Source organism: Leopardus geoffroyi, chromosome A2 (genome assembly GCF_018350155.1).
Source record: "Leopardus geoffroyi isolate Oge1 chromosome A2, O.geoffroyi_Oge1_pat1.0, whole genome shotgun sequence".
Taxonomy (NCBI): Eukaryota; Metazoa; Chordata; class Mammalia; order Carnivora; family Felidae; genus Leopardus; species Leopardus geoffroyi.
In genome coordinates this window covers 125,337,821-125,365,811 of record NC_059331.1, presented here as the reverse complement: position 1 = coordinate 125,365,811, position 27,991 = coordinate 125,337,821, and the positions used below count along the sequence as shown (strand labels likewise).

General features: G+C 44.0%; 1 long non-coding RNA gene across 1 annotated transcript in view; it reads right to left on the bottom strand.

Annotated features, from left to right (window-relative positions):
* Positions 1-27,631, bottom strand: part of LOC123606681 — a 75,514-nt gene extending 47,883 nt beyond the window's left edge. The window contains exon 1 of the long non-coding RNA XR_006716432.1: positions 25,742-27,631. This is a non-coding gene — a long non-coding RNA (uncharacterized LOC123606681). The remainder of the gene's footprint in view (positions 1-25,741) is intronic.
* Positions 27,632-27,991: the final 360 nt, after the last annotated feature.

Here is a 27,991-nt window from a genome sequence, read left to right as displayed (position 1 = left end):
GAAGTGACAGTGACATTTCTATCCCCAAGGCAGTCCACTCAAATATGAAACAGCTATAAACAAATACGTCAATGGAGTCTCTATAGCCTTAAAGTCTTGCTCCCAGGGCCCGTTTCTGCTCCCTGGAACCGCACAGAATATGTACTAGCTCTGAAGTTGGTTGCCAGTCCTCACACCCAGTCTTTAGCCGTCTTTCATCTCTTTGCAACCTCCCAGCCTGCTGCAGTCTCTCTTCAGGTGGTGCCTGCAACTGAGCCCAGCACGAGAGGTGTGGGCTGACTCACCAGAGCATGGCAGGCGTGTTGTTACCACCTCCGTAATGCTGGGCACTCTAAAAGTAATCACCCTAAAAGGTCAAGTTTTTCCCCGAGGAAATAATGGTAATGAATTTTAGTGTGACATTTCCAGGGCCAAGACTGCCGCAGCCGACTCACTGCCTGTTGGCTGGAAAAGAGCTGTACACACACGGACCCAATTCTGCCGGCTGTGCGGAAGGTTGGGACTGATGTCAGGCATAGTCAGGTTCTAACATGGCGGGGGGGGGGGGGTGGTGGTGGCAGCCTCTGTGTGGGACCTGTGCACTCAGAAGGAGCCATCTTTGACGGTCTCCTTCAGGTTTGTCAGGGTCTGGTTTCCACACTGCCTTCTCTCATTCCTTCACTGTGGTCTTGACAACGGCTGTGACAATGCATTACCTCAAGTTGTCGAAAGGACGCTTTTTGGATTATGTGCTCATAGGGAGAAGTTGCTTTCTCTGCTTTGGCTACCCACAGCCTCCACCCTCCCCCAGTTAAAGGAAGAATGAAACCGATCTGCCTCCTAAAAGAAGGTCTGAAACTGGAAGGGGCTGTCTTGATATCTTTGCCCCAGGATTTCCTGATAAATAAGGACCCTCTGCTAATGTAATGCAAAGTGTCGTTCCAGAGGCCAGTTCTGCAGTAGGGATAGCTTAACAGAACAGGCATGACACCAGACATGGCTGAGATGTAGTCAAGGTACCGATGCATCCAGGCACCACTGATGGGCTCTCTGACTCTTCACTTTGCCTACATACACACCTACACACACAAACACACACACATACACACCACCCCACACACCACACACTTGTACCATGGTGGCAGCCTGTGGTGAACTTTCCATCACGGTGCAGATTGTAAACTGAGGCACAGCCATAGAGCTAACACGGGATAAAATGAAAGTGGTGTCCCAATTGAAACGAGCCAATGCAGGCAGTTCAAGCAGTTTCTATATATACATTTTATTGCTGCATTTATCAAGTAGGAAAACCTTAAACAAGTGAAGATATTTCTGGCATTTTCACACCCTGTTTGCTCTGCCCTGTGAATGAAACTTGATTTTGTCTTATGTCAGCACCCACAAGTTAGAGCACTTCCCAAGCCAAGAGCCTCCATAGATCCAGCTCTCAGTTACTCAGAGCCTGTTAATGTTAGCGCAATGGAATTGCACCGTTTGTGATCTGCCATGACCTGTGAAAATTCAGATTAACTGGGAGAGGGATAACTGCTAACAACAGTAAAAGACTAAATTTCAGTTTTCGGAAACAAGCCAAAATTGATTCAATGGGCAGATTGGTTTTGACAGCTCGTAGTTTGAGTGTCATGAAATACACAACACTGGTTAGTATGTTCTGTCATGGAGGACCAAGCAGATGATATTTCATGTTTTTTAGAACTGACCGAGATTATAAAACATCACACTAGAACAACCACTAAACTAGCTACTTGCTCATTCCACCCAGAGCCTAACGAAGTCCAAGTGAACTGAACTTACTCTTCATTTTCTTTCATGCGCCAACCCACCCGTCCATCCAGTCACCTGCAAAACCAGTTTGTCAACCAAATGAGACAGTATAGAGGTATCTTCTTGTTTTGAGAATACAGTCATTTTGTCAAGGTCTGACACATACGACATGCTCAATAAATGCTTCTTTGGCCATTTGGTCTTCAGGGCTTCCATGATTCAAAAAGCATATTCATTCAACAAATTTTGTTTTCGTGCTTTCCACATGCCAAGATCTATTCCTATCACCCTCATACAACAATGAACAAGACAAAGTGCCTTCTTGTATCGATATACTGTTGGGGAGGTGAGGAAGGAAGAAGAGGTGGCATAAGGAAAGGAAGGGAGGAAGTTATCAGTCTGTGACCGATGTTATGCAGAGAATAACTAGGATGCTCTGGGAATAAAAAGCAACTAGCATTGCTATTTTGATACGATGCTTAGAGCAGACATCTCAAAGCAGATGACATTTAGTTGAAATCTAAATGAAGAGAAGGAGTCATCTGTGGCCAGACCAGGGGGAAGCCTTCCATGTAGAGTTAACACTGAGAGTTAATGCTCTAGGGTAAGACTGAGCACTGAGTGTTCATGAAGAAGAAAGAGAAACGGTGTAGCTGAGATTCAGATTCATTTAGAGCAGTGCTGTCCACGGTAAATATAATGCAAGCCACCATACATAACTTAAAATTCTCTAGTAGCCATATATATATTACAAAATAGGTGAAACTAATTTTAATAATAAATTTTACTTGATCCAATGTATCCAAAATGTTATCATTTCAATATGTAATCAATACAAAATGTACTGAGATATTTTCATGCCCTTTTTTTTCATTCAAAGCATTCAAAATCTGGTATATATTTTACACGTACAGCACATGTCAGCGTGGACTAACCCTATTTCAAGGGCCCGATAGCCACATGAGGCCAATGGCTTCTAAATTTGACAGTTCAGATTTAGAAGTTTGTAAGATAGGATAAAGAGCTTGGATTTTTACTCTAAGCCATTGGAGGGTTTGAGCAGGAGAGCGATATTATCTGATTTACATTTTTAAAAGGTCATTCTTTGTGGGCTGCTTGTGAAAAATGGATCATAGGGGGACTACAGGAGGAGAGAACCAGAAGTCAGAGCAGCAGCTGGGAAGCCACTGGGTTGGTGCAGTGAGGGAAATTGGTGGTTTAGACTGAAGTAAGAGGTGAGTAAGGAGATGGAAAGGCTGGATTTGGCCCATGCACGATAGGCAGGGTAAAGGCTCGTGGGTCACAGTGTTGAAATCAATACTTCTATATATACATTGGACTCTGCCACACTTCGTAAATTACACAGACCTTCAAAATGTTGTTCTACTATTGAATAATGCCATGAGGACTGTGCTAGTCTTTGCTGAGTGTAAGATCCCCAGTACCAGGTCAAATAATAATGATCCATGCAGAGAAAACAGAATTAAAGCACAGGATGACTTAACACTGAGCCTGGAGCAGTGAAAAGAAGAAAGTGTAGACTTCACTAGCACTGGCCTGTAAGTTTCCCTCTCAACTGCCTGCCTATCTGTGGCCTGCTGTAGAAGCCTAAATTTCTTGGGATCCTGCCCTTGCCCCATTTCAGCTCTGCACAAATCACTGCAAATATCTCCTACCTTTGTTTTTTGTTTTTTGGTTTTTTTTTTTTACTCTCTTCCAAAAGAGACACCAGGAAGTAAGTAGTCCAGCCTCTCATCCATCTCCAGTCTCAGCTTCTGCCCTTCCCAGTCCCTCAGCCAATGAACCTCAAAGTGAGACAGGGCCACAGAGGAGAAGGAAAAAGGGGTCTGCTCAGAGAAACTTCTGAGCAATTGTGGAAACACACAAGTGGGGAGACAGCCAGAAAGCCAAGGCAGAAACAAGCAACATACCTAAATAGTCCACAGAATTAAAGGTCCCATGTTTACATAACGCTCTACAATCTGCTATGTGCTTTCCTATATTTCCTTGATTTAGTCTTCAGGAAGACCCTGGAGGTAGGTGTTTTTTCGAACATTTTCAAGAAAGGAGCTGACTCATCTGAGCTCATACAACCTGGAGGAAATGGAACCAGGGGCTCCGAATCAATCCCTGAATCCCATTACACCCATGCCAAGGTAGGAATGAGTCTGTGTGGCCACGCTGGGGAGCCAGCCGTGATCAGGCAGCTGTGCAACACATAGGGAAGTCATACACACCAGGAATCAGTCTTCCATACTGAGCATGGAAGTCATTTAGATCAGGCCACGTGCACGCCAGGCACCTTTTCCTCATTTGTGTCTTCTCGTATTTGAGTTTCAGACACTGCGTGTCAATAAGTGAAGGGCTGCTCTGAACTGAGGCTATCAGTAGCATCTGGGATCAGCCCTAGAGTGGAGAATCTGGCCAGGGCAGGATGGAAAATGTTTTCCATCACAGTTTATTTAAATATTTCCAAATTAAGCTGACCAACCTTGAAATGCCTCGGAAAAGACAACCAAAACCCCTAACACCCTAAAAGAAAAAAAGCAGCTAAGATACATGAGCTATTTATTTCCTTTCATTTGTGGTTCTTGTCTAGATCTAAATAGAAAAACATTTTTAATACGGGCTTGTTTCACCCTGTTTCCATCACAGAAGTACCATATGAAAACAAATTAACATCAGCCGATGCAGCATTTACTATTGGTAAGGCACACCTCTGAATGTTGTACATTTAATCTTAGTAACAACTCCTATAAGCAAGGCCCTACAATTATTCCCATTTTACTTATGAGGAAAAAGAGAGAGGAAGAGAAGAGCAGGAAGTTGGTAACTGGCATTTATTGAGCACTTACTAAAGGTTCTCCACTGAAGGGAGTGTCTTGTACTCTCTGAATTAACTCCTGAATCCTCCCACAACGCAAGGGGTCCTGCTGTGCACATTTTACATGTGAATAAACTGACTCAGAGAGGCAAGCAACTTGCCAGAACTCATAGGACTCTATAATAGAAGCAGGATTCAAACCCAGGTCTTGCTAGTAAGTTCTGCTACTGCTGCAAGAGATCCTCGTGATTAGAGCGTCTCATATAAAACAATTCGGTGATGTGGAATTGAAGAAGATCATTATGTTTTGGTGCACGAACAGCATGACTCTTCCTTCACTGCCTTTTCATAATCTGGCTCACCGCTCTGTTCATTTGGCTGCTTAATAGGCATTTATTGAGGGTTTCCTGCACGCAGAGCACATGTACATCATTACCCTTGCTCTGTCTCTGAACATCTGCCCCCAGCTTGGTCATGCCCAGGCTGGGATGATGCTATGCAATAAACCCAGGCCTGAACTGCTTTGCATAGCTGAAGAGAGAAGGGGGATATTTATTGACCAGAGCCTATCCATCAGGCTCTGTACTTGGCACTAGCTAGTAATCTAATACCACAATCCCAAGAAGTAGGTGCTTGACACTCATTTTATTATAAAACTGGACACCAAGGCTCAGATAATTTGAGTGACAGAGCTATAAAGCACCGAATCTTAGTAAAATGATATACATGCTACTTCCAATTGGCTACCCAGTGAAAATTAATGATAACAGCAAAAAAAAAAAAAAAAAAAAAAACCCACAAAAAAACAAAAAACAAAAAAAAATCAAAGACAACCTGAAGAGCTCTAGGCTTCTTAGGGTCAAAGCTAGTTATGAAACCTCCCTGTCCACCCCTTCTCCCCCTACCCCCACCCCCCCAAAAAAAAAAAAAGAAGGAAGGAAGGAAGGAAAATCATTTATCAATTATTGACTCAGGACTAGGACAAGATATGTTGGGCAAACAACTCAAATCATATTTTGAATATTTGCAGGTCAGCCACTCTCAGGATACTCTGCCAAGCTTATAAACTCATTCAAAAAAAAAAACAAAACAGCCCATGTGAAATTGATGGGAAATAGGCTCCACATGTGTCTTGCTCATTAGCTTAAAGTTTAAAACAAATCTTTTCAAGAGCCACTGGTGATGCAAGAAATCTTTTGAGAGAGGGCTCTCCAATGATCCTCATCCCAATATAAAACAGGAAGAAAATCTTTCTAAAGTTGATTGAGGAGGGCACCTTTTGGGATGAGCACTGGGTGTTGTATGGACACCAATTTGACAGTAAACTTCATATACTGAAAAAAAATAAATAAATAAAGTTGATTTTCTGAAAAACAGGATATTGTATGTGGCAAATGCCATTACCCAGAGGTCTAAATGTGACTCCGCCTGGAAATTATATATAGTTTTTGATTGGGGCTATGAAATGGGACATTTCCTAAACCTCATTCATTCATTTATTCACTCATTCATTCATTCATTCATTCATCTATTCATCAGATATTTTCAACTCCTGGTTTATACCAGCCATTGGGCAGGAAGCAGGAGATATTGTCGTGAATGATATATCCTCATAACAAAGCTGAGGTTTGAACTTTCCATTTATTCTGCCTTCACTTCCAAGAGCACATGGTTGGGGGCCATGTGGCAGCTGCTGTTATCTTCCAAATTCAAACAGAATATAAACCTTTTTTCCATTTCCAGACAGAACATTTTGCCTTCACATCCCCTCTATGAGACCATTTAGTCTGACATTTATTCATGCATCCATTTATTCACTCAGCCAACAATAATTAAAATGTGCCGAAGAGCAGTATACAGTAATGTATAATGTAAGCTCCAGGGCCAGGCTGACTAGGCTTTTCTCCTTACTAGCTATGCAACCTCTCCAAGGCTCCATTTCCTCCCCTGTAAAATGGGGCTTCTAACAGGACCTCCTTCAAGAACTTGTTAGGAGGATTTAATCACACACAGGGCACCTGACACACTCAATAAAATGGTCATTGTTGCTATCGTTGTTACTGTTATGTGCCATGACCATAATCAGACAAATCAGGCAAATCATAAAATCAGATGAAATTTACAAAGGGACCATGCGGGGACAGACACCACACACGCACCAAAACAGAAAGAAGTGCACTGTATCTGGCAAGTCTAATGTGTCCAGCAGCCTTGAAGCACTCCAGCTTGCAGCCACTTCATTTTTTGCCTGAGTGAACATTATACATAATTGATCACACTGCACAGCCCATCCCTGAGAAAGCTGTTAGTTCAATAATTCACCTTGTCTGCTTGCATAACACAGACGTGACTCTCACAAACTGGCCTGAGCAGCCATTAGCCAGGAGATGCAGTGCTTATGTGATGGTTCTAGAAGTAGCCTGAGCATATCCCGGCACTGGGAGGTGAGACCACTCTTCCACACAGTGCTTTGGAAAAACAGGCCCACGGTGAATATCTAGGATGGACAGATATCAGGGGCAGGAAATGAACTTCTTCCCCCAGGATGGGATGTGTGCTTTTTCAGTTTATAAGGATTAAACTTAGCAAATGATGTTGCCCAGAAGAATTGTTCCCTAAGGAAACTTGAAAGAGAATAACAATGTTCCAAGTAGGGTCAATTTACTGATTTAAATGGTAAATAATCATGCAAATGTGGATGAATGAAATTATCACAGCTTTAAACTCTATCTTTGGGACAAATAGAATGGTAAGGAAAGAGGAGTAAAACTGATACAGGAAACAGGAAATAATCACAGATAAATGACTTGAGTATCAGAGAAGAGTCTAGAAAACACGGGCCAGTATTCATGCCTCCCACATGCAGTCAGTATTCGTGGGCTTCTACATCATGTACTGTTGCAGAAGGCCATTCGTTCATTCATCTAATAATTTATTTGTTGAATATTTTAAAGAGAAATTTTCCATATATATACACGCATATATATGTATATATACATATACACATGCATATATATATACATATATACACATGCATATATATACATACATGTGTGTATATGTGTATATATACATGTATACACACATATATGTATATGCATGTATATAAGTATACATATGTATATGGAGAATTTCTTTAAAATATTCAACAAATTATGTACATATATGTACATACATGTATATATGTATATGAAGAATTTCTCTTTAAAATATCCAACAAATAAATTATTAGATGAACAAATAACCCTCTGCAAAAGTGTACATATATAAATATACACGTATAAATGTATATATGTGTATATATGTGCATTTATGTATATGTGTATACATGTGTGTGTATACACACACACACACACATGAATGTATATATATTTGTGCAGTTGCCAAAAAAGAAAAAAATTACAAGAGTAATAGACCTTCAACTGACAAAATTGACCCCCATGGAGCAGACCTAAACCCAACCTACAACTTGAAACCAAGCCCAGCTGAGCCCAGAAAAACACCACAGAATCCTAGCTCACTCATAAACCTGTAAGTATGAAATAAATATTGCTTCTATGGGAAGGCTGGGGTTGTTACATAGCATTATTGCCACAAAACCTGACTAACACAAGAAGTTAAATTCAGTTGATACTTGCACTCACATTCATAGTATGCAGAGAAGCGTGGAAAAGTCAAGAAATTTCCCTCACTCAGTGTTGCCTGAATATGGCCTGTATCAGCTGACAGAGTCACTCATATAAGTAATCTGAAGTCCAGAAATCAGATGGCATTCCCATATGCTAGAATCTAGGAAACGCTCAGTTATTTACAGGTGCCATCCACTTCCTTATTAATACTAATGCTGCCACTTACAAAGGGCTTGCTGCTAAGTCCTTGCATATATTGCCTCACTGAATCCTCAAAAAACCAAAATGAGATCGTTATTAAGATTATTCTCATTTTAGGGGCACCGGGGTGGCTCTGTCGATTAAGCATCAGACCCTTGGTTTTGGCTCAGGTCATGATCTCGCGGTCCGTGGGTTTGAGCTCTGCGCCGGGCTCTGTGCTGGCAGCACGGAGCCTGCTTGGGATCCTCTCTCCTCTCTTTCTACCCCTCCCCCACCCAGGCTCACACAGAGAGGTTAAGAGAAGCATCCAAAACCACACAAGTGTAAATGGTGGAGCCAAGATTTAAATCCAGACGGTCAACTTCCAGAGTCTATTAAACTGCCACTTTTGGAATCCATGGGGCTTGCAAAACTGTTCACACCTCCCTACTCCTCATCCAGCCCTATCCACAGATTGTTCTTCCACCCTCTGCTCCTTGTCAGGCCTCACTGATTGGGGATCCAGACAGGGGTTTGAGGAACCCACGTGGAAACTAACCCGGCGCATTGTCCTTAAGTAAACAAATCCTGCGATGACTCAGAGGTGGTCCTGCTGGAGGCAGGAAGGTGGGTTGTGGGCTAGGAGCCTCCTTACAGCCATCTGGCTGTGGGCTATTCATTGGCTGGCTTCTTCCTTACTTCGGTGTGTTCTCACAGAAACCCCACAGTTGTTTTTTACCACAAACTTTCTTTTCCTTTCCAGGAAAGGCTACATTTCTTATTTTTTCTCTTTAGATACTCAATATCCCTTGCCCCCACTTTTCTCTTACTGCTCTTACAGCTTTGTGTATTTTTCTTTGGTTTACAGTCTTTGCTTTTACTGCCCTCAAAATTCCTCAAGGGCTTCTAAAGGCTTTTTATGTGTCTTCCATGTTCTCAGGATGCAGTGAAAGGCATATTTCATTCAGGTGGATCCAACATTGTACTTGGAAAAGAAACAATCCCTCCTGAGATCGTTTGGCCAAAGGAAAAAAAGAAAACTAAAATTTCTGGATTACAAAGGCAATACATGCTCATTGTAGAAAAAGTTGGAAAATATAGGTAAGTAAAATAAACAGAAGAGCTACCCGTAATTCTTCCCTCCTGAGATTACTGTTTTTGGTTAATATGCTAACGTTTTTGATCTATTTCCTGCCAGTCTCTTAAATACATTTTAACATAATCATGATTTTACAGTACATGAAATTTAGTAGCTTGCTTTCTCACTTAATATTACAATGTAAACATTTTTTTCCAAATCCCTAAAAATTATTAGAAGGCCACTTGCCAAAGCATGCCAACGACCATTGGTCTCTAAAAATATCCCACATCCAAAAAGTATGGGGACCATGGTCAAACACATTTGAGAGACAATGTATGTGACATGGCCCCATCTTGGAGATGTGTGTAGAGTGGTTTGTTTAAATACCTGGAAAGCCGTGCAGTCAGAAATCTGTTTCATTTTATTTACTCAGCTATTCCCAACGACGTTTGAGCACGCATCCCATTTTTTGGAGGAACAACTGTTTTTTTTTTTTAATTTTTTTTTTCAACGTTTATTTATTCTGGGGACAGAGAGAGACAGAGCATGAACGGGGGAGGGGCAGAGAGAGAGGGAGACACAGAATCGGAAACAGGCTCCAGGCTCTGAGCCATCAGCCCAGAGCCCGACGCGGGGCTCGAACTCCCGGACCGCGAGATCGTGACCTGGCTGAAGTCAGACGCTTAACCGACTGCGCCACCCAGGCGCCCCGGAGGAACAACTGTTAAAGTCCCACAAAGCTAGTGTCTTTTGAGGCCAGATGAGGGCCTAATGAAGGTGCTGGGGATTGCTTATTGGGTCCCCCTGAACTTCTCTCTGGAAATCAAGTGGTGTTAAATACGTGGGCCCCAAAACTCTAAAAACAAGACATTTTTTATCAAGCTGTACAGGAAAACCTAGTTAAAGTTAAAAGAAGAGATTCAGGAGCACATGCTTTTCCAGATTCAGTTCACATTCTTGAAGAAGACAAATCAAACTAACTCATTCACGCATTTCAGCTCGTATCAGTTGGTCACACACTGCCAGGCCTCTGGCAGCACCCCCCCCCCCCCCCCGGTTTCCTTCCTTTTGTTATTTTTCATACTTTGTTTTATTTTTTATTTTTTACTTTTTCAATGTTTATTTTTTGAGAGAGAGGGAGAGAGAGACAGAGCGTGAGCAGGGGCGGGAGGGACAGAGAGAGAAGGAGACACAGATTCTGAAGCAGGCTCCAGGCTCCGAGCTCCGAGCTGTCAGCACAGAGCCCGAGACAGGGCTTGAACACAAGAACTGTGAGATTATGACCTGAGCTAACGTCAGATACTCAACCACCTGAGCCATCCAGGTGCCCCCTTAATCCTTTTTTTAAATGTTTATTTATTTTTGAGAGACAGAGAAAGAGAGGGCTGGCAGGGGAGGGGCAGAGAGAGCTCTCTCTCTCCAAAGCAGGCTCTGTGCTGACAGCAGAGAGACTGATGCAGGGGTCGAACCCATGAACCATGACCATAACCTGAGCCAAAGTCAGATACTTAACAGACTGAGCCACTGGGTGCGTCTCTCCTTGTTTACTTTCTCATTTCATTGTCCTCACACCCTTTTCAGTACTTATCATTGTACCCATTTCACAGGTGAGTAAACTGAGGCCAAGCAAGTGTGAGAGACTGACTGCAGGACATGGGACTTCTGTCTGAGACCACACTCCCTGCAACATTGCAGCTGGCTCTGGCCAGTCTCTCTCAGCAGCCAGCAATGGGCACCCAAGCTTCCGATGTGGAATGAAAACTGGTGGTCTGGAGCCAAAAGCTTTCATCCTAAAACTATTAGCCATCTTCTCAGCCACTTTATTATGCCCCAGCCAGAATGGATATTTCTCTCTCTTATCATCTAGCAGCATCTTCCTCTGAATGCACCTCATGTTCCTGCATATTTGGACTATACGCTAAATCTCTCTTTCAATCTCATACATTAAAAGCACTTCACTTAATGTATTGAATTTCGGCCCTTTTGGTACATTGGAAGATGTTAGGAATGCAAAATCAGAAATCCATTTTAAGATAGAATACTGAGTGGTAGATCACAGACCATCTTCCCTTTAAAGGAGAGGAATTGGAAACAGAGTTGGCATGCTCTGTGGGTTTCATTAGAGAAAGATGAAGAAAAGCAAACTAGACTTCACTGAACTATTCCAAGTCAAAAGCCTTATATATATTATCTTACTTAATCTTTAAATCCATATATAATACAGTTGCCATTAACCCATTGTACAGAAACTGAGAGTCACTGAAGAAACTACTTGTCTAGGTCCATGCATTTAGCGAGGGGTCCATCCAAGAGCTATACCAAGATCTTCCTGAACGTAAAGCCATATGGTGGCTGTCACATTCATCTACCACTTGCAAGAGAAATGACTCCAGATTCAGCCCCCGGCCAAAGAAAGTTTCCTCGACCCCCAACCCTGGAGCATCTGGATTGATGGGTAGAGAAGCAAGGTAGGAATTGTGTTACAAGGCCTGGGACAGTGCTGTGGGCTGGAGGGACTAGGCAAGTGTTCAGTTAGGACCAATGTCAAAGGAAGATCAGTAGACCTGAGACTTGGGATTCTTATGATCTCTGAGTACAGCATGGGACTGGCCTGCAGGGGCCCAAGCAAAACAAGCAAGCTGGAAACAGAAGTGCTAAGGGAGATGAAAAAGCATGGGAAGAAATGAGAATCAAATATTAAAGTCCCCAATAATCAGGTTAGAGAACCCATGTAGTAATGAGATGGTGGGGGTAAATCAGAAGGAATGGATTCCTAGTCATGAGTTACATAATTCAGTCTTGGATTTTAAGACAGGCTAAAACTGAGGATGTTATTTTATTTATTTCTCCTTGCTTTTGTAGTTATTCATTTGGTGCATTAATGAAAAACACATCCTTTAGCTATTTTGCATATTAAATTCCAGTTTCATTTACTTTAGTCCCCGCCCCCCCCCCCCCACACACACCTTTGATAACTATTAATGAATCCGGTATACAAGGCAACTCATAAAAATAACTGAGCTGCAATTCATCACCTCCTCTTCTTTTGTGTCAGGGAAAAAATGTCCACATGGCAGGACCTGAGTTATGACTGCTGCCCTCATGGCCAGGGGTTGGCCCGGTTATGACAGGGTTTACTATAGGAGAGATGTTGCTGGATAAGTCTCAGGTTGCCCTCTCTACCTCCCAGGACAGTTACAGCTTGTCCGGACCAATAAATTCTAGAATATGACCTCCCTCCACCTAGCCAGTGAGGGAGAGATAAACGAATAGTGAGAAGAAGTTCATTCATCAACTCTGGAAAGGGACAAATTCTCTCTTTAATAGAGTTGTGCTCTAACATCTCCCCTGCCCTCAATCAAGCATGCTTATATCTGGTTAATGCATGTGAGACAAACTGGAAGTCCCTCCTCCCCCCAGGCAGAGAGCACATCCTATCAGGGTCAGTGTGGCATTAAGTATCTGTTACTTTTGACCATTCACAGGTGTGCTGGCTGGAGAGAGGGGAGATTCAATGGGAAGCTTATGCTAAGAAAGATGGAAAGGTGGCATTCTAAGAACCAACTCCAGCGACTGGAAGTATCCGTCTGATGCGTGGTGTCGAGAAGGATTCTAAGGCTCGCTAGAAAAGAGTTGCTCCATTAGCCATGACCGCCATAAGTTCCAGAAGATGGAATGGTGCCAGGGTGTAAGTGCCATAGGACACAACTTTAACCAGCTCGTGAACCCTCTGCTATTCATAGATGTCTGGAATGTAGTACTGGTAGGACAAGCCCAGTGATGATCTGTTCATATGAAAGAGGACGTTTTAGAGAAAGATGCGTCCTTAATACTTTGAAAGTCACAGTCGACCTCATCCCAAAATGACCCCCTATGTGGCAGGAGAAAAACAAGCTGAAATAATGTCCCAATAGAGAATGGTGCTGAGCTGATGGAGAGAGCCATGTGCAAATTCCAGTGAGGGACTGCTCCCCAGCACAGACATGAGGGACAATGGGCTGTAGCCCAATGCCATGACACTCAGAGCAGCCTCTAGCCTGGTTCTCACTAGGCCACCTGAGTCTTCAGAAGAGAGAGCTATAAGGGAGAGCAGAGCCAAAGAATTTGGACACGAAAACACATAGGTAGTGCTTCTTTGTGTTTCAAGAGAGAGAACGGCCCTCTTGGGGATAACAGAAGTTCTCACTCTCTCGGTATGGGACCTTTAGACTGGAAAAGAGAACTGGGTCTCCCAGAGCAGAGAAGAGAGAAGCATCAAAGTAGCAGTGATGCTGGTAACCAGACCTGCCAAGGCATTCGCAGATGGTCACCATGGCAACTGGTACCCAGAAGGCCACAGGTGGAAGGTCACAGCGAGTGAGCTACCCGAGGAAGTCTCTCCTCTAAGCCAGAGAAATGGGCTTGGAGGAACTATAGCTTACTAGGATCTTCCTCCAGGAGCAAGTCATGGAATTGGATCTGTGATTCCCATTGGTGACTTTTTTTTGTTGTCCCCCAGGGCCAATGGCCTGGAACTCCCTGCTTCCCAGTATCTCTGTCACCACAGCCCTGGAGGAGCACTGATGTGTTTTCTGTTCTGTCTGCTGCTCTGAGGCCAAGCCTGCAATCAGCCCAGACTTCTCCATTCTCCCCTAGATTTCTAGAAGGGCTTCTCATAGTTTTCTATTTCCCCCTTTCCCAAAAACCCTCGCCTGAGTTGCCTGACCAAGGGAGCCAATAAATCCCTCTTAAACTAGTGGGAGAAAGGAAAATACTTCAAAGAGCTGATTAGGAGCAAAGCAAATGTTTCTGTGGAAACATTTAATTCATTCCTGGCAAGCCAGGCCATCAGTTTGGAAAAACAGAGCTGCTGTGTGATCATCCAGCAACAAGAGCCACGCTTTACTGTTCTCCCTCTGGAAGCCTATTCACTGGGCCACTGAAAAAAGAAAACACGAACTAAAGAAAGGTAAAGCCGGCATTCTCTCTAGCAATCTGGAAGTAATGACAAGCGCTGTGAGTAACTATTGTTAGCAGGACTCGCACAGTGGGGAGAGAGCAGGCTCCAGACTGGCCTGGGAGAACTCTGAGCATTGCCCCTTTTGGGTTCATCTCTGGGGCTCTTTCTTCTTATACACGAAAATGATCTCTTACCTACAGAGAACAAACAGAGGGGAGGTAGGGTGAGGGAGATGGGTGACGTAGGCGGAGGGGGTGAAGAAGGCGGAGGGGGTGAAGAAGGCGGAGGGGGTGAAGAGTACAGTTGTCAAGATGAGCACGGGGTATTGTACGGAGTTGTTGAATCACTATGTTGTACACCTGAAACTAATACAACACTGTGTTAACTACCCGGAAACTAAAATTAAAAAAGAAAGAAAGAAAGAAAGAAAGAAAGAAAGAAAATGATATTAGCTCTAAATGGAATACTGATAACTATTAGACCTCCCTGCCTCCCTGCCTACCACGAAGGGAAAGTGGAATTGATTTATTCACCACTCACGTGTCATTTCATTAAGAACTCACTGTCTGATGTTTGAAATACTAGCAAATACAACCACACAGGGATCTGGGTGGATCTGGCGGCCTGAATCCTCTCAGGGACATTCAGTATGCTTAACGGTATCAGCAGACGCGCAGCCTGAGGGCAACTCCTCACCTCCGAGGGAAGGCTCTGTGGAGGGATCAGAGTCCCCTTTCCTGTCAAGATCTGACCTACAGAATCAATCCAGCCCTCCAGCTGGCCACTACAAACTGAGGGGAGTAGCACATGACATGAAACACGTCCCTTCCAGGTCTCAGCCCCCACGTGAGCTTTGCATTGCCACCGCCACTGTGGCTTCATCTGACAAGGAATGAGTGACCAGCCCAAGGTCAGGCAGCCTGGTGGTGGCAGAATCCATGGCATTTCCCCAGACACCTGCCATGTCCAAACTGGCCCCGACTGAGACCACCAGCGCTCTCCAGCTCACCCTCCATTATCTAGCCCTCAGACTCCCCAGACTCTTGGCTTCTACTATGGTCATCCTGGAATCCTGCCCCCAGCCAGGCCCCCTGCTTCCAAAAGAGACACACAAAATGCAGCGGTCACCCTCATTCTGACAGCTTGTCAACACAGAGGGAAGCAGAGAGAGGTAAAGGAAGCTACCGTGTGCAAACCCCTGGGGCCAAGAGCCATTGCACATACCAGCCGCAATATTGGCATAAATCACTTTAGGAGGAAGATATCTCTATGTATTTATTCCGTTATTCTTTTACTGCACTCCCAGGTTTGAGCCCCTATCGTCAAAACCTGTGAAGGAAACGAGAACACAAAAATAAAAGATATGACCCTTTTCTGGAGGATTCAGCCTGGAAGAAGAGATGCACTGCCTAGCCCTAGACAAAGTTCCCTCCTTCTCCATGTCACAGTCTCCGGAGACTGGGCATCCCCCACCCCCCTGCTCCCTCTCCAGAGCAGCCAGCTTCCAGTTTACCTGGGGAGGTCCCCTCCAGAGCGGGGCACTGGTGCGGAACACGGTGACCTCAGCTGAGCCCACCGGTGGCTACAAAAGCCAGGGTGTGGGCTTAATTGCTGATTCTACGGGGAAGCTTTTGGGGAAGAAAAGCGACATGAAAACAGCAATATGGAATTAACAGATGGTTAATTTCTCTAACCATCCTGGTCACTGGCTGGCGCTTCCCAACCTCTCCTGCGATAGCACTGGCAAGTCCCCCCACCGGCTGGTTTTCTGCGTGTTCAGGCTTTGCTTTCTGACCCTCATTACCTCCCCGCCTCCACCTCCTGAAGGCTATTTGTCCTTTCCTCAGCTGTAGGCAGGGAAACTCCCGCTCCCAACCCAGGCTGCCAGCACCCTAGCCCAGGTCAGATCCTTAATTATAAGTAAACAAAGAGTGTGGAAGACGGTCAATTTGGTGAGGGTGAAAGGGAGACTTCAACTAGCCAGCGAGTAAATGGCAATGAGAGGAGGAGAGAGGAGGAGAAAGAGATGAGAGAAAGGCAGCCAAGAAGGAAAGTGAGAGACTCCCAAAGAAAGCACTGCTATTTGGCGAGCTCGCCTGGAGCCAACCCTGCTGCCTCATCGCTTCCTTTCCCATAAAAGGTGTGGAAAGCACTATGTCCTGTTTCTGATTTCCTGTGAGATTGAGCTAATGAAAAAGAAGTGATGGAGGGTGGGGGGGGGGGGCTAGTGAGAACACGTGAGGACAGAGGCCTTTTATCAAGAAGTCCGAAGGATAGAGCACTTGCCTAAGTTAGATCCCATCAAAACAGCTTCGTGTGTGAATAACACATTTTCCTCACTAGTGGTTTTTGTCTGTGGTGATTAAGCCTCCACGTTCAATTCCAGATAACCCTCCCTAACCTGACATCCTCCATTCAGTCTACAGAGGGAGAAGTGGGGTTTGGGGAAGGGCTAGAGGGGACGGAAGAACTGAACAAACATCACTACATTTTCTGTGCATGGCTGTGGCTGTGATGACAATGGTGGGCTTGACCGATGGCCATGGTGGGCAGGAGCACCTTCCACACAGAGCCAGCGTCTCCAAAGTCTGTTCTATGGGGGAATTTAGTCTCCAAATGAAAAGGCTTCAGCCCCCAGCTCCAAGGGAAGTTCAGTGACCCCGTCATCCCACAACACGTACATAATCATGGCGATGTCAGGCAATTTCCCAGAGGGTGCTTGCTCGCTCAGGGTCTGCTTGCTGAGAATTCCAGCTCTAGCTTTGAAACTCAGCAGCTCCTCACTGTCCCAGCTCCCACGCTGCTGCTCTCACTCTGCTGGGTCAGGCCCAGCCTTTCCTCCCCAGTTCACCTACACTCACGTGTTTGGTGGAGGTGTGAAGATAATACAAACTCGGCCACAGAGTATCTGTGGGTCGCTGGCCTCCTGCCTTTTTACCATCCCTCTTTTTAGGACTTGTTTGATTACCTTTAACTTCCAGGGCACAACTCACAAATTTCTGTATAACTTTGTATGGGGAATAAATGATATCTTTGTTTTCTCATTTCTCCCCCATCTAGACCAGCTCAAGAACTTATCGTTCCATACTCACGAGGCCCTTTAAGGAGTTTTCCTAAATAAAAAAGACCATATTCCAAGAGATAAGAATGCCTGCCTTAGAGTTTAGGACAGCCATCTTGTTCCTACATTATTATCCAATTTGGATATTTTCTAATGACCTAGTTCACTCATCCTGTTTTCTGTCTTGTCTTTTTCTATCTTAGAATTCACAATTTCAGACATTGATCTTCTTAAGCTCTAGAATGTTCATTTTAACTTTTGAAAATAATGTTCAGTACTCTGGTAAAATTTTCAAATGTTTCTTTTTTGAATGTAGAGTCCCAAAGAAAGTTTATTCTCCCTTTTGCTGGAAAAGGGGAGGTGGTGCTGATCATCTTAATCCAGTCCTAGCTGAGATGAATCTGGGCTACTCTGCATGTTTTGTTAGGCTCAGTCTACTTCTGGTTCACCCTTGTTTCTTGTATACAGCTCTTCGGGGCTTTTAACTGACTGAGTCTAGTGCGTTCATGCAAGTGAGTCTTAAACTCGACTGTTTTCTCAGCACAACGAGACTACTATTCAAATGTTTTTTATCTCCAATTTTTCATTCTAGCCCCAAAGACCACAAAAAGCACCTCCCACTTGTCTGTCATCCATTTTTCTGTGTCTCTGCTTGAGTCCAGCTGGTTGTTCAGCCTCTGGTCCTTGCTCAGAATCAGGCAAATGGCCACAAGCAAAAAGCAGCAACAGATTTTCAGCTCACCTCTCTGCAGTTCTGACCTCTCTAGTCTCCACTTTTCAATCTTCATTGCTTCAACAGATCCCTACTGCCTTTAAACTATTCTCTCTCGTATTTTATCCTGATTGTTTTATTGTCCTTAGCAGAAAAACTGGTCTGTCCCCTAAACTTCCATTGTACTTATAAGCCACATTCCACTCATTTATTTTTAATTTTATTTTTCTTCCTGGGGTATCCAGGTCACCTGAGTCTTCCCAAATTATTTAGCATATCAGGAACGTCCATCTATTTATTATCCAAATAATAATATGAGAAACCAGGCTACATGCCTGAAGATATATTGGCCTATTTTTTTGGCATTTTTTTAATGTTTATTTATTTTTTTTTGAGAGAGAGCTAGAGCGGGGAGGGGCGGGGGGGGGGGTGGACAGAGGATCAGAAGCAAGCTCTGCTCTGACAGCAGTGAGCCCAATGTGGGGCTGGAACTCAGGAACCGTGAGATCATGACCTGAGCCGAAGTCGGATGCCAAACCGACTGAGCCACCCAGGCACCCCTATTGGCCTATTTTTGGATAGGAATGTTTACAATCAGTAGAGACTGTGGAAAATTTTCTCCAAACAAAAAAACTCTGAACTTTTGAAATTATAGATTTCCTTGAAAATTTTAAAGTTAAGATGAAATTCTTAGGCAAAGATCTGGTTCCTTATATATTAGAGGCTCCCTTCTCCTTATATGTCCATAGCTCTCTGCTCTGCCCCAACCATTTCTGTAAGCTGAAATCTTTGCTAACATATGAAAATAGTGCAGAATTAATAAGGAAAGAAGGGTTTGCTATAAAAACATTACGTTTTCTTTATGCAGCAAACTTCAAGGGTCATATCATGTTTCCTTTACACACATTTTACAGATGAAAAGTGAAATTCAGAGAACTCAAGTCATTTGTCCAAGATCAAATAACTAGTAAATGATAGAGCAAATAAGTGGTCTAATTCTGATACCCTAGAAAACACATGCAAATCCAGAAAAAGTGACACAGTATCATCTCTGTACTGGTTTCTCCATGTGGTATTACAGGGGAAAGGTGAGGTTGATTGGTTTATTTAGTTCTTTCCTGGAACCATCTGTTTTCTCATTTCTCCCAAAACTGAAACATATCTAGATGCCTATAGCATTCCAAATGTAGATTTTACAGATGTCTTTTTCTCCCTAAATACAGCACAGATTGTAGGTCCTCCAAGGGTTCCATGAGAAAATAAATCCTCTTGCAACAGACACAAAGATGCAGCATCTTGTAAGTACGGAATAGTCATATCAGAAGGAAATGCATATTTATTGGGAAAATTTTTGGTTAGGTGGCCCATCTAACAACAATGAGCTCTGCAGTAACAGAGTAAGAAATGGAATCTGTACCATCCTGCTTCAGTCCCATGAGACTCCTGGAGAAAGAAGCTGTGGAAGGGAAAAAAAAAAACCCAAAATACTTCTGTTCATGTGGTGGCAGGCATAAAATCTCTAATAGGAGAAGCCTCCAACAATGACCTTCCTTGACCATGGGATAGAAATTGATAATGTCCCCAGCAGCTTTCTTTAGAGGCAGTAGCCCACTTCTTGTCAACGGTGGACACTAATTAATATCTCCCAATTACTGAGGAACAACATGTGCTGGCCACTATGCAAAGTAACTTGCATAAATTTTATACCAATCTTTCCAGTGGGATTAGCTAGCATGATTCCCATTACATAAGAAAACCAGGCTCAAAGGGAAGCTAGTTGGCCAAAGTCACATAGCTACTAAAGTCTAAATGAAGTCTGTGACTCCATAGCATATATTCTTTTCAATTCTTACATTCCGTCTTTCTACTTAGGCTTTTCATAATCCTCTGTATATAGGAGGAGGCTTATAACATGTGACCTGCTCATTTTTGAAATTGTCTAGGCATTGATGAGGTTTGTTTAAACTGATGTTTGAAATCTGTGCAACTTCTGCTGTCTCTGCCACCTTAGGAAATTCACCTACGATTTCTTCTAATTTCTCAAGTAATTTGAAAAGCCACGTTCTCCTGGTTAAGTTTTGAAATGACTTGCTTGTGATAATCAAAGTCTTTCTTGCCTGGGAATTTTGGAACTACTCTATTTGGTCTCGTGGAGTAAATTCATCTGTGGGATACTACTTGGTGCCTCAGTGTTACAGAAATGAGCAAAACATAATCATGGGCCTCATGGAGCTCCTGATTCATTAATTATGGAAGTCCATTAATTAACCCAAAGAATGATAAATCTGTATTAGAGAAATTTGTTGGTGCAGTTGGGAGTAGAGAAAAAAAATGGCACCAATGTCCAATTCAGGAAATAAGAGAAGCCTTCCGTAAAGGAATGCTTTAGAATTTGTCTTCCATCCATCCTCAGGACTCAAACTGTTGATGTTAAACTTTCTTCACCATTTCTCTAATAGAAGAGAGCACTCTCTTTACCTCTCTGGCAAGAGCAGACCTGAATAACCAACTACTTGTCCATCTGTTGAGATATCAAAAGCCCCAGGAGAAATTCTCTCCCCTTAAATTTATACCAGTGTAGCTTCATCTTTTCACCACTTGGGTTTTATTCCACGCTAACACATAAACACCCTGAGAGAGATAAGAAATGATAACATCCCTCCCCCCTCCACAAATTGGCGATCAAGGTGAAGAATATGAGAAAGATCTGTGGTATGTTAAATACTAACAATAACAAGTTCAATTGGTCTTGAATTCCAATGCTTCCATTTAATTCTAGGTTTGATATATCTCCGATCGGATTCTTTCCTCATTGTAGACAAAGAAACACAGCTGCTCTACTTGATTCTTGATGAGGATCAGAGAAACAAAGGATATGAAAGGCTCTCTGCAGTTATCATTGGGCAGAAAGAGTAGACAGGATGTCTACTGGAGTCAAATCAGGGATGCCACTGAAAGCAAGATTTTATGCACAGGGGATCTTACAGCCCCCTTACCGCATTATAGTGATGACAATAATGTCCTTTCTAGCATATCTGTATTTTTAAGGCAACCTATACTTCCCATGGCACCTGAGACCCCCATCCCATCCGCAATCTGCAGCCAAGGGTTAATTAGACTAGGAATGAGATTTGACGCCAAAGTGGCAGAAGCAATCAAAAATATTTCTGGAATAATTAGATTCTGCTTTTAGAGATTTGAAAGAGAAATTCATAGATTCAGTCAGAAGAAACTGACTCCCTAATGTCAAGAGGTAGATTGAGGTCAAAGAAGGCTACATTGATCAGGGTCTCTGCAGAAAAACAGATGGCATGTTCAAATCAATTATTTTGAGGACAGTTTTTAAAATGGGCCATTTATAAATGTATGAGTCAGGGTAGGAAAACCATAAGGAATAATGCAATACCCTAGGTCTAGTCATTTCAGACACCATCACCAACGAAAGGTAAGAAAATGTAAGAGAGGGGCAGTCACTAGAATCTAGAGTTATATGAACACGGCCATGTGCCCTTCAGTTGGCAGACAAAAAGTTTACTGAGAAGTAAGTACCAGATCTTACTCTGTTTTTTCTCCCCAGTCTTTGGCCAGTCCTATATAATAGCCAAACCCATCTAAAGCCACCTAGAAAGGGAACCCTTTGGTATAGACTTCTGGAGGAAAAATAGGATGAGAAAGAATAAGAACTCATCCAGAAGGCAAATTGAGCATATGGCGGCCAGCACATAGACCTTAATGGACCATGTGCAAGACTAATTAAAAGTAGCCAAATGGCTAGGAATAGCTAAAGAGACCAGAGATGCAGAGATGCCCTGACATGCCCTGATGCATCTGATGAGAGAATAGCCTAAGTTCCTGCTTCCGTATTATGTGCTTCCTGTACCCGGAAATCCCTGTCTCCTTTTACTGGTTCTGACTTAAGCAATTCCTTAGTCAAGCGCTACTCACCAATGCTCTACTCCCTGTGGTAGGCCATTTCAGACATGGCTCCCAGTGATCTCTGACTGCTCTTGTAATACCTTTCCTTGAGATGTGGGGTAGGCCTTAGTGATTTGCTTCTAACATAGAGAATACAGCAAAACTGATGGGATGCCACTTTTGAACAAAGACTGGCTGGGAAGCATAGACTTCTATACTCATCAGGCTGTAACGAGATGCCTCACTCTCCTGCCTGGGTGGTGTTAGAGAAGGCTGAGTGGGGAACTAGGACTTTCCGACCCACCTGGTCGAAATAAGGAGAGCCCCTGCAGTGTCAGTGGAGGCCATGTGGGGAACAACAACAAGGTGCCCCCTCTCTGAGCCTGGTGGTATCAGCAGAGGTCTAGTGGGAGGCCTGAATCTCCACTCCTGCCAGCAGTAGCGATGAGCTGCCCCTGCACCCATGGTGTGAGTAGAGGCCGAGTGGAGACATGGCCTCCCCACTGGCAGGAACAAGAGAACCCTGCCGGTGCAGTGTCAGAGGAAGCCAGCTGTTAGGGACTGAATCGTGTCCCCCCTTCATTCATACCTTGAAACTCTAATGCCCTGTACCCACAAGGCCAACAGCTATTTTCCCTTGCTTCGTCTCTGACTCTGGCAACTCAGGGTCAGCTGGGGTGAGGACAGGGAAGTGGCAAGAGAATTACAGCAAAAGTGACAGAAATCCTGTTTTACATAACTAGTGCTATTTGTAGTATCCGTTCAGCTACTTTCAGTGCTTTCTGTCTTTACTTCTACTTTGGGTGGAAGGCATGGCAAGTAGCCAGATTCTAGCTCTTTCTCGTGGAGCACATTAATGGCTCTGGTAGAGAACGAACCCTCCAATCCCATCCGAACAAGGAGTCTGCGCTGCCCACCTCCCTGGCTGACCTCTTACTGTGTCCCCTCAGCAACTTCCCCGAAGCACTCGACCCCTGCAGACCCTGTGCCCTGGGTCCCACAGCCGGAAAATGGTCCACCAGGGCTTTCAGGGTACAGCATAGCCTCTGTCTTCTCTAACTAGAAGGGGCAATGACGAAGAGAGAGTATGTCTCTGATGTCCTCCTTTTCGATGCACTACGTCTTCCCTCTCTAACATCCATGTTCCCATGTCCCATTGATCCAGACTCCCTACCCGTGTTTTGGCACCCCACGTAAGGGGATGGGTTCCCCAACTGTCTTCCAGTTCCGTGGCAGCGTCTGCTGATGGCTTAACCCTCCTCATCTTCTTCCCCCCCTCGGGTAATAAACAGGGTGTTTGAACTCAGTAGAATATCTACTTCTTGTGGTCCAGATTATCGGGGCTTCACGGTGGCTAAAGAAGTCATGCAAATCAAACGGACTTTTTAATTCGTGGCTCTGCCATTTATCAGCTACATATATTTGGGCGGGTCATTCCACCTCTCTAGCCCTCAATGTGCTTATCTGCCAGTGCGGAGGGCTCCCTCAAATGGATGGTGCACACGGCATGTCCCACAGAATGTTAATATCCCGCTAGAGGCTTTTAGATCACAGTCCTAGGTTCACAGCCATTGAAGTAGAAGTGTTCTCTGACAAACAAAAAATGATTCATTCCTGTATATAGAATTTTCAGTTTACTCTGATAGGGACTTTGGCTTCTCTGTGATTCTCCTGGCACAGGGCTTCCAGAGAAAATACAATGGAGAGAAAGCCCGGGGCATCTAGGGATTCCTGGCTATCTGCTTTCTAAATGAATATGCTTTCATCTGGTTCCATGTGAGAATTTTGTCCTCCTATGATCTATGTCAGTATTTAAATACATTTCTGTTTTAAACAACCTCAGACCTGTGGGAGCTTGTTCTAAAAGAAGTGTGATAAACTCCCCCATATCATATATATATATATATATATATATATATATATATATATATATATACAGTTAAAAAAATCAAACATCTCGCCTGCCAGGGATTTATCTCTTGAAAATGACAATAGGCTGCCTCAGACTTTAAAACATCTAATTTGTAAGTGATCTATTTTTATAAAGGGCAGAGAAGGGGTGGTGGTGGGGAGGTATACAATCTCATTAAAATTCTCACGACAATTTAATGAGGATGGATTGTCTTCATTTTACAGTCGATGAAACAGGGGTTCAGAAAGATTAAGCAACTTTTTCAAGGTCACACTGCATGTTAATAAGGAACCTGGAATATGAAGCTAGCTTTCCCTAACTGCAAATCCCATGCTCTTGGTGCTGGCTATAGGAACTCCACTGATGCCACTGGAAATACACAGGGGTGCTTTGAGGAGGAGAAAGAAAGCAAAACAAAAAATGAGTCTTCTGAGTTCTAGAGATAGAAAAAGGATGGGCACAGCTAAGCAATGACAACAAAAACATAAGAGACGAGAACCTGAGGACAATCTCACAGGGAAAGCACACAGGTCGTCTGGTATTCCCTCCCACCTCTACCCCCAAGCCCTCTGTGTGACGCAATGCACCTTGTACCGTCTCAGGAATGAAACATACAAATAGCTGTGGGAATAGCATTCTGGGAAAAGGAAACAGCAAGTGCAAAAGCCCGGAACTGGAAACCTGTCCAGCATTTGGAGACAGCAGAGAGGTCTATGGAGAGCAGAATGTCCGGAGCAGGACTAGAGGGGGAAAGGATGAGATAAGATGGGAAAGGGAGCAGTGAGCCAAAACATACAGGCTTTTGTAGATCCTAGGAAGGATCTGGGGTTTTATTCCAGCTGAGATGAGTAGCTGCTGGGCTTTGAAAGGAAACAAGCAATGCTCTGATAGAGCTTTTAAAGGTTTACTCTGGCTGCTGCTCTCAGGGTGCATTGGGTGGTGGGTGGGGGTGGGGAGAAGGGAAGCAAGGGTAGGAGAGGGAGCACCATCAGCAAACTCTTACAATAATAAGAGAGGTTGACAGTTTGGACCAGGGCAGGAGCTGTGCGATGGTGAGAGATGGTCAGATTTGGGATGTATTTTTAAAGTAGGATTGACAGAAGTTACCGATCAATGAGTGAAATATGAGATACAGAGAGTGTGGAGTCAAGGACGGCTCCAAGCTATTGTTCCTTCTCAGAACCTTTCCACCTGCTTTTTTGTTCCAGCAGTTGCTATGGCAACTAACTGCAGTGGGTGTAGCCCGGCAGCACCTTGGCCTCACTGCACTTTGCATCTCCTGCCTTTTCTGCCCCAGGCATTTGGGCACCTGTGGAAGCCTGGAAGATCCACCAGGAAGGATGGATCCGCCTGGAAGCCAGGAAGTCCACACCACAAGGGCAACTTTTGGCCAGTGGTGATTTGGAACAGGTGGGTAATATGCACCCTCTTTAGAGAGAATCCACTGAAAGTAAGCCCCCAGGAGCCCACAGCAGTAACCAGCTCAGACGTACTCCCTTGGACAGGATTTCCCTCTTTCCATGTGACTCTTCCCAGTCCTTTACTATTGTTCCCTGGGTTCCCTTTCCAAAATAAAACTCCTCCAAGTAAGCCCTTGCCTGAGGCTCTGCAACTAGAAGCGTCCTCCATTTACTGAATTGTAGGGAACCGTGAGAGAGGAGAATTTAGAGAGAAGAACGAATATAAAGAGTTTAGCTTTAGTTTGAGATGCCAGTTAGACTTACAAGTGGAGGTGGTGAGGAGGCAGCTGGATGGCTTGAGCCTGGGGTTGAGAACACAGTGTGCAGAAGAGATGAGGCTACTTGTTTGCAGTGGTCCTGTGTCGGGTGTAGTGCCCCATGTTCACGGACTCCCCGCTATGACGAGTCTCCATCTCTCGCTGTCCCCACGGTGGGTGACTCTGTTCCTGGCCCTGAAGAGCAGCTGAAGAAGACAACGAAGTGGGGCTCTGTGGAAGGAGCAGACAGTGGCGTGTCCTGTCTTGTGATGACAGCTCCCCATGCTTGCTCTCTTAGGTCTAGCTCCAGCAGATACTGTGTCCTCACAGCAGATGAGCAGTCACATTAGAATGAAAGCTTGTCGGAAAAAGTCAGTGCAGCCACCTCTGCAGAGGGACCTTGTCTGATGGGATTCTCTTCCCTCCATTAAGATCCCCCCTGAGCTTTCAGGGAAGGAGAAGACCAAGTGAGATGAGGGACAGTGGGAGGTGGTGGAGAGAATGATCAGCTGTGTTCCCTGGAGCACCTCTGACAGCCTGGCCCCGGTCCCCAGCCTGAGTCTGGCTTGCACAGACACTGCAGAGACAGGACTTGGCTTTTGTTTCACTTCCATTTAATTTGCCCAAATGAAAACTGCAATTACTGAGCAGTTATACATTCCCATGTGCTTCAGGGATGCTGTCCCTGACACATTTGCCACCCCCATTTGGAAAATTCACCCATAAAGGCATCACACTTGCTTGCATAGTGTGTGGAAATCTGCAATGTCATCCTTTGTGCAGGGGATAAAAATTCACCCCAGGGTACCAATTTTAATAAGGCTTAATTAGACCAATTTGTAGTAAGCTGAGGTTTCCACTTTGCAATTTGACAAGCAGCTTGAGCTGCTTCACTACATTTTTATGTTCAGGAATTTCTGGATCTCAAACAAAAGGTCGAATGGAACATAAAATTCTATCTGAAAGACTCCTAAAGGAGTAGTGAATTTCTGTCATCGTGTGTGTGTGTGTGTGTGTGTGTGTATGTGTGTGTGTGTTTTAGAATGTCTTTACTGATGATTAAATGGTGATCTTGGGTAGCCATGGAGTCGATCCCATCAATGAGGTCCAGGAGGGCAAATAAAACTGGTCCTCCTCTTGTGAAGACCTTGCTACTAGCTCATGGCCCTCTTTCCAACAGAGTACGTGAAAGGCTTTGCAGTCTCCAATACGGCACAGAAATAACCACTCAAATTTACTTGGAGTTGGCTCAAGAGATCAGCCATCTTTCCTAGGGACGGCAAATAAATTTTATATATTATTCTTGGATCAGAAAACTGATTGAACCACGTTATCTTTACGATCTGCAACAAAATTGTGTTTACTGAGTTGTACTCTGATGCCATATCCTTGGAATTTCATCCAGGATCCTTAGAAGGAAAAATTTTGCAAAATTCACTCATATTGCTGTAGGGAAATAATTGAGGCCACTGTTCATCAGAAGGGGGATGCGGGTCAGGACACAAAAATGGAGCAAATGGAATAATTCTTTCTTCGATGAATGTTTGACATCAGAATTTATAGATGTTCTGCATAAAAACGGAAGGAATGCTCTACAACCAAAATAAGTTTCAAAAAGGTCTCTAAGGCAAACAAAGCCAGTCCTCTATGGAGATAGTGTCTACACTGCATCTACACTGCTGGGGGCAACAGAATGTTCTCCTGCTCTCTAAATATCTTCCCTTCTGATCTCATATAGCACCTTAAATGCCTACATTAGAAATAGACTACTGCTTAAAGATGTTAAATGCCAGAGGACTGAAGATAAGGAAAATGGAAATATGGTACCTAACACTGATAATGGGTAAGACCTCAGAGCAGCTTAAATATATTTTCAAAAAATTGATTCCTGAGGGAATAGAACGAGGCCAGCTACATTTTTCTAAGTTTATTTATTTATTTTGAGAGAGAGAGAGAGAGAGAAAATGAGCAGGGGAGGGGCAAAGACAGGGAGAGAGAGAATCTCAAGCAGGCTCCACACTGGCAGCACAGAGCCCAATGTGAGGCTCGAACCCACGAACCCCAAGTCATGACCTGAGCCCAAACCAAGAGTCAGGCACTCAACTGACTGAGCCAGCCCAGGTGACCCTAGGTCAGCTACATTTTTAAAAAGTGCCAGGAAGGTATTGGAACATAAGATGCTGCCAGGAGGGCAGGCCAGTTTGGAATGGCGATCAGGGAGAAGGAGAGGGAAGCACGGGAACATTCCATTTAGGGA